Raw genomic sequence first — 9,632 nt, forward strand, 5'->3', positions numbered from 1 at the left:
ATTGGGGAGATTTTTCCCCTACCTGGTCTGTCTGTTTTAAAGGTTCCTGTCTGTTGACCATAGTTTGGGGTTCCTCTCTGTTTGTCTGTCATTGTGTTTTTGTTTGTATCTGTTTCTGGCCCTTTAAGATGGGGGCAATAGTGTATTGATATTATAGATTGTTTCTTGGGCATTATCTTGGCTAAATGGGTCACCTATAGATGTAAATGTGACTAAAAAAAGATGATGTTCTACTGTAACAATTTGGTCTTTGAATGGTTTTCTGAAATATTGTACAATCTTACAGTTGGGAGTTGATTTGTCAGAGATAAAAAAGAATTATCAGAAACACTAGCAATTCAGATTGTAGGACTAAAAGAGACATGGGATAATTAGTAAGAAAATATCCGGGTTCCCTTTGTTTGAATAGTTAGCCTTCACAAGACAGTTTAAAATCTCCCATTACTGTTCCTCTGCTTGGGTGTACTCAATATATTTTTATGTTGAGATATTTCAGAACTTATGCCAGATGTTTGACCTCACCTGGAAAGATGTTATGCTGTTACTTAGCCAAGCTTTAGCCTCAAATGCCCCAGGTATGATTCTCCTGCTTCTCCATAGGGAGCCAAGAGGTCAATTTCCCCTTGAATACCAGCACCAGCTTTTCTCTTCTCACCTCTTACCTTAGACCTCTTAGAAATAGCTAAACAGACTATTATCAAAAGGTTTACTCCCCCTGAGTTATGAACACCCCCTGAGTTATGAACAGGCTTTAGAGCAAGATTTAACCTGTTTGCAACTGAGAGAGGAGGAATAACCCTAGGAATGGTCACACAAGGAAATGGACCTGCTCAACAGCCAGTGGCCTATCTCATTAAGGAGCTTAACATCAATTTGTTCTCAAAAGCAATAAAAAGCTCCTAAATTAGAAGGGGGGGTGGGAATGAAGCCAGAATTGGATACACAGTATAAATAGGTAAGTCGAATCAGGTTAGATCAAGGAGTGAGTGAGTCCAGGAAGTTGGAGATTGTCCCCTGAGGGATCAAAATTCCTTCAGAGTTCTTCCTCCACCCTATCAAAGATTTGAAAGGGACACATAAAGGGGCACTGATGAACCCAGCCTAATTCTATCTTAAGATTGGGAGCCCCCATCTCATCACAAAGTCACGAAAAGTTCATTTCTGTTTTAGTAGAAATTACTGAGATTTCTCAACTTGTTTGGAATTCCTACCTATGCTCTGAACTCACCCAAGCCTGGCTCTCCTTGACCAGATTACAACCCTATCTGAGACCTCAGTGGCGAGTCATAAATTCTGATGTTGGGATCTGAATTTACTCCTAACTTGAAATATCATGCCATGTAGATCATTAATCTGCTATATGCTCTTGTACGTTTGCCAGATCCCTGTTAGCTGTAAGTTCCCAAGGCACACACACCCGCCTTTGTAACTTTTTGTGCTATAAAAACCTTTTCTTTCCTGAGAGCTGGGCTATCCTCAGGCCCTGAAATTTTGGGTGAGGAAGCCGCTGGCCAGCTCTCTTTGGGTACACAATATAAGCTTGCTTTAATTTGGTTTAAAATTGGAGTCAGTGGTCTTTACTTTGCATCCCGGACTCAACACTATCCCCACAGATCACACAACTGGTAGAGGAAAAAGAACAAAGGAGGGGCTGGGGTCGTGGCTCAGCGGTAGAGTGCTTGCTTTGCACATGTGAGGCACTAGGTTCCTCAGCACCACTTAAAAATAAATAAACAAAATAAAAGTTTTGTGTCCATCTACAATTTAAAAATAAATTAAAAAGAACAAAGGAGTGAAGAGCCTACTACAAGTTCCTAAAAGTAACCCCTGAGGAGTCTTGGCTGACCTTAACAATAGGAAGGAAAGAGGTTAATTTGGGGGTCACCTAATTGGTCTTGAATACCCAGCAGGGAAGTCTAGTCAAAGGTAAACATGCTATTTGAGGGTCATACATGGACAATTACAAGGCAAGACAGTGAGGGGTCAGTACTTCTACCTTTAGGCTTAAGCATTTAATGCTGTCTACTTATATACTTCTGTCATTCTGTTGTCAAAAGCTCAGTTCTTGTCCCCAGTGCCAATCCAATAACAAGGATACAGTTTTGAGAAAAAAGAAAAAGAAGCTCTATTGCTTTGCTAGCAAAGGAGGAACTCAGGAGAGGCAGGTCTCTGCCTAGGGCTCTGGTGACAGTTCCAGTAAAGATGGGGAAAGAAAACAGGTTGATTCAAAATCTTCCCCCAGGAATAGAGAGGAGGACTTTTCTGTGTCAAATCTCCATCTTCGGGTTGCTTAGGGGTATGAAAATCTTTTATAAAAGTTGAGGGGTTACAGTGGGACAAAAAGCAGGGGAAATATATCTGTAGATTATAGAGGCCATGCTAGTTAGAAGTATGTCACAGTTTCAATTTCCTGGATAGGCTGTGATTCTGCCTATCCACAGGAACAAGGGACTTTCATAGAGGTGATTCAGAGAAAATAAGATTAGGGAGGAGAGATCAGGAAGGAGGAGATCAGGGAAAAGAAGATAAGGGAGGAGAAGTTTAGGGAAAAGAAGAACAAAGACGATCAGGGAAAATAAGATTAGGGAGGAGATCAGGAGGGAGAAGTTAGGAAAAGAAGATCAGGGAGGAGAAGTTTAGGAAAAAGAGGATCCGGGAGAAGGTTAGGAAAAGATCAGGAAAAAAAAAAATATGTAAGTTTCAAAGCCACAAAAGGTATAGTCAAAGCAGCAAGTGAACCCCCTGTTACAGTGCAAAGATGTGCCCCACAAGGCCAAGAAACCTGCAAAGCCAGATTGGCCACCATACCAATTACCCATGAAAGTACATGGAAGGAAGTAAAAAAAGAAAAAGAAGAAATGAAGGCAAACCTCATGGACCACAAATGTTTTATTCAGCACCAGAGGGGCACATTTTGGGGTGGGGGGCAAAATGGCCACAGTGCCACCCTGAGGGTCTGGGTTTTATATGCAGCCTTAGCAACGCCAGGCCATGAGAGAAGTTAGCTACTTTTGGGAGACCCTTTTGGCAGGCAGGGGGCAGGACCAGGTCTTGGGAGGAGTTTTGGTGGGGGGGATCATTTAGGGTAGGGTGGGAGGACAGATAGGTAATCATATCCTTCACCCCAAGATTGAGAAATGAACAAAAGATACAGCAGAATTTTAACAAGGATTTAAGACTCTTTCACTTTTGCCTGCAAATGTCTAATGAGTGAATAAAAACTGGATTAAAGACTTGCATCTGTCTCCTTTGCTTTGAGTCACCTTGAATTCCAAGAACAAAGTCTGATCTTTGATCTTATGATCTTATGATGTAAGTGGCAACAGCCACTTATCATGGACAAGTCCCCACCTGACCCATCCAGAGATAAAGACAGACAGACCATACCTGATCAAGATCACTTACTTTGGAGCTGTGCAAAGCCTCCAGCTATGTGAACCCCCAGCGAAATATGAAATGTCCTCATTTCTCTCTTTATAAAACCTCAAAATGAAGTCATTATCAGCCCTTCAAAGACAGCACGGAACACATGGGTCACTTGTTTTCCTCGTGTGGCTACCTTCATGTTGTTACCATTACCTTTTCTTTTTGGTTTTTGGAGAGAGGGGCCATGCCTGACTTATTAGATCCTCAGAGTCAGGTCTCTGCCTAGGGCTCTAGTGATAGTTCCGCTAAAGCTGGGGAAGGAAAACAGGTTGATTCAAAATTCTGCCCCCAGGAATAGAGAAGAGGCCTTTTCTGTGTCAAATCTCCATCTTCGGGTGCTTAGGGGCATGAAAAGCTTTTGTAAAAGTTGAGGGGTTACAGTGGGACCAAAAGCAGGGGAAATATATCTGTAGTCTTAGCGAGGCCATTGCTAGTTAGAAGTATGTCACAGATTCAGTTTCCTGGGTGCTCGCCAGGGCTGGGGGTTAGAGTCTCAGTTTCCATTCTCCACAGGAGGAAGTTCAAGAGCCAAAATGGTTTTGAACTTCTAATTTCAAAGGGTGCCGTTACCTCAGATGTAGAGGCTGCATGTAATGAAAACCTCAAACGCAGTTGTCTGTCTTCTGTGTCTTAGGAATTTTCACTTATGTTTATTGTATAATTTTTAAAGTAATTTCCCATTACAATATAGATTCCCAGCATTGGCTGAAAGAGCCTTAAAACGGAGCTGCCACCACCCTTGAGGTAAACCCTGTCTCCACGAGCACCACCCACTTTTATTATCACCTAGTCTCTGTGAGGCTTTGATGCCCAACTTCAGTTAGGACTTCTGGTTTTGAATCTTGGCTACTCTCATTATTAAAAGTCAGTTTTCAAAAAGAAGATAAAATCATAGCTCTTATCTGGAGATAAAATGAACACACATTAAAGATTTTATATAGCTCATTCAATGAGGGAACCTGTAAGATGTTACAAACATTTCAAGGGAAATCTAAAGTATCATTGCCTTTTATATTTGGTTTTTGGGAAAAGTGGCCTGACCTGATTTGTCAGATTTCTTAGATCAGGAATAATTAAAAATGTGAAGGCAAAACTGACCTCTTCCATGAAATTGCAAAACTGATGTGACTCCATTTTTGAAAACCCACCTTGTACCTCAAGGCCTGTCCAGAGGGAGGGGGCATCACCTTGTCCTTGGAAAAACCCATAGAGTGCCCCTAGGCACATAGCCACCCTGCTGAGTTGTTTGCTACAAATAACAGGAGAGATCTGTGGAGGAGCCAGGTGGCCCTGACTCAGTTTCGCTAGGTGAGAACCCATAGCTATCCCCTAGCAACCAACAAGCAGCATGAGACAGGGACAGTCTCTGAAATGCCAGGTGACCCTCCCAGTAGTTTGAGTGATTAGGTGGTGATTAGGCCACCCTGCAGTTTAGCATATAGACTCTTGCAACCCCTCTCAGCCTAAACCAATCAGTTCAAATGAATCCCCCTCTTGTACTAACCAGTCACCCCTACCCAACTTGTTCCTGCCAGTGAATGTGCTAATCAATGTTAAGAGTTGTTTGACTGGGCTGGGGATGTGGCTCAAGCGGTAGCGCGCTCGCCTGGCATGTGTGGGGCCCGGGTTTGATCCTCAGCACCACATACAAAGACGTTGTGTCTGCCGAAAACTAAAAAAATAAATAAATATTTAAAAAAAAAAGAGTTGTTTGACTTTCTCACGGTATGAAATGATTTGCTGTGTGATGTTGTGACGCATAGAATATCCAAATATATATATATAAATCCTCACTGAACTAAGGGCCGGGACTCACGTCTGAAACGGTTATGAGTCCAGGCTCAAGTGATTGCATCGGGATTCGGCTCCTGGAGGTCTATTGGGGTCCCACGAATCTAGCATTACAATAGAAGAAGACAATTTAAACTTGAAGAAATCAAAACTTTGCGTGTCTATAGGCAGACTAGTTTTCATTGATCTGCGTTATCTAATAATTTCAGAGGCAATGAAAGACACAGAGCCCCCATACAACCAGAAGCAGATAATATGAAAGGGTATGCTCTAGACAAAGAACACTTTCCCATCAAAGTCAAATTATTTTCTCTACAACACAAAGGAGTTTCTAACTTTAGGCAAAGTCTTTGTGTGGTTTGTATGTATATGTATGTGCGTGTACCATGGATTAAACCCAGGGACACTCTACCACTGAACGACAGCCCTTTTTCATTTTTTATTATTTTTTTTATTATTATTATTTTTAGTTGTAGTTGGCCATAATGCCTTTATTTTATTTGTTGTTATGTGGTGCTGAGGATCGAACCCAGTGCCTCACACATGCTAGGCGAGTGCTCTACTACTGAGCCACAACCCCAGCCCCCTTTTTTTATTTTTTATTTTGAGACAGGATCTTGCTAAATTGCTGAGGTTGGCCTCAGATTTGTGATGCCTCCCGAGTAGCTGGGATGACAGGCATGTTCCACTGCAACTGACTAGGTAAAGTCTGTAATCTCTCTAGGTCTCGGTGCTTCCATTTGTTAGAAGGTAAGGTCAAATCAGATCATTTTCAAAGTCCCATCTAACTTTGAGAGTCTGTATGTATCTGTATATGTATAAAACAGGAAGGGGGCTGGAAATGTGGCTCAGTGGTGGAGCACTTGGCCAGCATGCATAAGGTCCTGGGTTCCAGCACCACAAGGGGAAAAATAAAAAGGTGGAGGGAAAACTAGTAATTTCTTCAGTGGAATAGTCTCTGACTATTCTGCTTTAGAGAAAAAGAAACTGAAGCTCTGAGAGAAACAGAACTTGCCTTGCTCAATCAAAGGTGAGATGGGGGGCCCAAGTTTCAGGTTTTCTAGCTCAGATCCACAGCTCTGGGCAGGATTGCAGAGAAGATAGGAAAAATATCCCTTTCTCAACTTACCAGTCTGAAACCTGAAAGCACTTAGAGGCCTGACAATGCCCCAGGGAGCAGCGCTGGAACTGGTCAGGCAGGCCAGGCAGGGCTGGGGAGGTTCCTTGGGAACAATCTTCCCCACCAAGCTTGGTTTGAGGGGTTAAAATGTGAGGCCTCTATGCAAGCAAACGTTGCTTTGATTCCCAAAGACTCTCATTTCATTAGAATATTTCACCAGCCTGTGATTCCCAGAGGAATCACCTGGGGAGCTCTAAACAATGCTCAGTTCCAGGCTGCACATTAGGGTGGGACCCAGGAATTAGCATATTTTAAAGTCCCCCAGGGGATTCCAAGGTGCAACTAATATTGAGAACCATAATTCTGAAGCAATACTGTGCATGCTAAGCTCCTGGATTATTAAAATGCAGATAATGATTCATCAAGTCTAGAGTAGAGATCCAAGAATTTGCATTTTTAACTAGCTCTCCCTTGAGATCCATGCAGAACACCAGTTTGAGAATTGTTGGGGCTCAGAAATGATATCCCAAAGTATCACACTTTTGCATTCTGGGTGCTTAGAACTGAAGAATACTGGAAGGGCCTCAGATGTAAAGTCTCTTTCTGACTCCCTGTTCTTCTTTCTCCTGCTCCTGCTCCTTCTCTTCCTCCCAAGGCAGGGTCCCTCAAAACTAAAAATTCCTCTTTCTCCAAGGTAAATCATAAAAACCAGAATCCCTTTCCTTCCAAATCCAGCCATAAGACCTAGAAATATTACTCTACCATTCCCCCACTTTTTTGTGTAGGAGCTGGCCATAAAGCAATTCTCTGACCTATGTTGTCTAATAGATCATAAGACCCTCATTCAAGAAGGGATCTTGTACCTGGGGGTGGGGGTAGGGGGGGATGCCAAATAAAGAGGCCAAGAAGAATCCAAGCAGGCTGGACTTCCTGGGTTCCCTGCCCCACCTGAATCTATTACTAATGGGTCACACACTCTTTTTGTCCAATCTCATTTCTACATGGCTGTCCATTCTCTATTGAATCTAAGCATAGATGGTTTCCGCTGGGTCTTCAGTTCTTCAATCTGAAGGCTCCCAAGTCACATAAAAGTTCGACTAAATATATGTACTATGCTTTTGTCTCGTTATGGGATGTTGGCTTTGCCCCTCATGATGGGGAAGAAAGGTATCCCATCTTTCAGCCCCTACAATAGCAAGAGTTCAGAGGAGACTCAAAGTCCCTGTCACTAGGTGGCAGGGGTGGGATACAGACGGAGTCACTATTTCCTCCCAAGGAAGGTGTCTGGGAAACTTTTCCTTCCCTCTCTGCTTATTGAAATGGGACAGGAAGGGCAAGGTTTCACTTCTTCCCAGTTCTTCTCCTTATGCCTTTTCACCCCACTGAATGTGAGGGGGTTGTTTTCCACTATGTCTGAGGACCAATCTAGATTAAGCATTCTTTTTTTTTTTTTAATATTTATTTTTTAGTTTTTGGCGGACACAACATCTTTGTTTGTATGTGGTTTGTATGCCGGGCCGCACGCATGCCAGGAGAGCGCGCTACCGCTTGAGCCACATCCCCAGCCCAGATTAAGCATTCTTGAACTCAATAAAGCATCTAGCTCTGATAAGTTGCCCAAGAGGAACTAGGTGAATCCAAGGAAGCTCATCAGAAACCCGTTCTCTTTCCTCCCTCCTCTTTTCTTTCCTGCCCCTCTGCTGGTTTCCAACGTGGTTCATGAGGATTGTGTACATTAAACAGACCTGAATGTTTCTGTGATTTTCCACCCAAGAACGGTACCGCTGATGTCCTGGGAGGGCCAGGCAATGCCTAAGAGAACTTTAGTTGTACGATGACTCCCACAGATGGTTGGATTGGATCTGAGGGTATGGGAACCTTGAGGCTTCTCAGGCTTTGGGACCTGGATTCAGGCAGAGACTAACAGGGCACTGTGTCACTCACTCATTCAACAAAAATTCGCCAGGCACAGCACTGCCGGTGTCCCAGACTCTGCAATGCAAAACAGAATCTACCTGCACTCAGATATGCAAAGAGTCCAGCAGCTTAAGACTGTTGACCACAGGGCTGGGAGGAAAGGGGAGATGCCTGCTGCCACCTGTAGTACATGCCTTTTGCCATCAGAGGGAGACCGCTGCACAACTCCGGCTGACGTTGCCAGACACGCTAGCCAGTGTGGCCAAATCCGTTTTTTTAAAAAACTGAACATCTAGACTTTGTGTGACCTCTCCAAAATTGTAAGGGTGAGCGCCTAATTCAAATCTTTGTTAAATACTGTGCATGAGCTAAAAAATTAAAAATGGGTTTGTAGAACTGACCTACCCTAAAAACCCTACTGGGCACCCTCTGTTGAAGTTTGACCCCAGCGTGAAAAGCCGGAGCCTGACATCATACTTCTAACGTCCTCATTGTGCATGTGGGGAGACTGAGGTTCCGAGGGAAATGGGGGACTCGCTCCAGTTTGAAAGGCAGAGCTAAGGGTAGGACCCTCGTGTCCTGTCTTCTCGTCCAGGTCTTCCCACCATCGGTGTCCCTGCGGGAACGACTCTATAGCTCAGGGAGCTGGCCCTGCCAAGGGGAGCCCCGATGGGCTGGGGAGGTCGCCAGAGCCCAAGGGCAGGAGGGGGAGCGGGAGTTTATTTTTAGCTGCCTAGAGTATGCCTCTAAGCCTTATTTAGACATCAGGCGACAGGGTGAGCTGGAGGCAGCAGGGCTGGGGGAGGAGATGGCCCCCACCCCCTCCCGGCTCCTCTTACAACTGCTCGTCCCTACCCGCCCCCTTACCCTCCTTTGGGGGCTCCAGAGCAGCTCTAAATAGCAGCCCTTGCCGGCGTGGGCGCTGTCCTGTGCCAGCTCACCAGCTCTTTCCTCCACCTCTGCCCAGGTCTCATGCTCCCACAGTCCCCAGAGAATTAGAACCCCGGCCATAGGATGTTGCTGTCGGTTCATCTTCTGGGGGCACAGATCTCTTTGAGAAGCCCAAGTAATCTTGATTATTTAGAGCCAGGGTTGTAGGATTCGATAGACCCGGGTTCAAATCTCTGAGATGATGCTAAGCAAGTGACTTACCCCTCTGGAAACTTGAACTGCTTCTTTAGTACAGTGGAAATAGTAACCTATCCAGTCTCCCTGAAGATTAAATGTAATAAAGTATGTCAAGAGCTGAGCATGGCATAATAGATCCTCAAGAAGTGGTGGTGATGGTGATTAAGGCTATGGAGCTTCTTACCCAGGGCGCGTGGGGAGGGGGGAATGGAATTACTCACATACACACTGTAAATATAATTCCCAGGAG

Source organism: Marmota monax, unplaced genomic scaffold (assembly GCF_021218885.2).
Source record: "Marmota monax isolate L192 unplaced genomic scaffold, Marmota_monax_Labrador192_F-V1.1 WCK01_AAM20220418_F8-fsc00415, whole genome shotgun sequence".
In the NCBI taxonomy this organism is placed as follows: Eukaryota; Metazoa; Chordata; class Mammalia; order Rodentia; family Sciuridae; genus Marmota; species Marmota monax.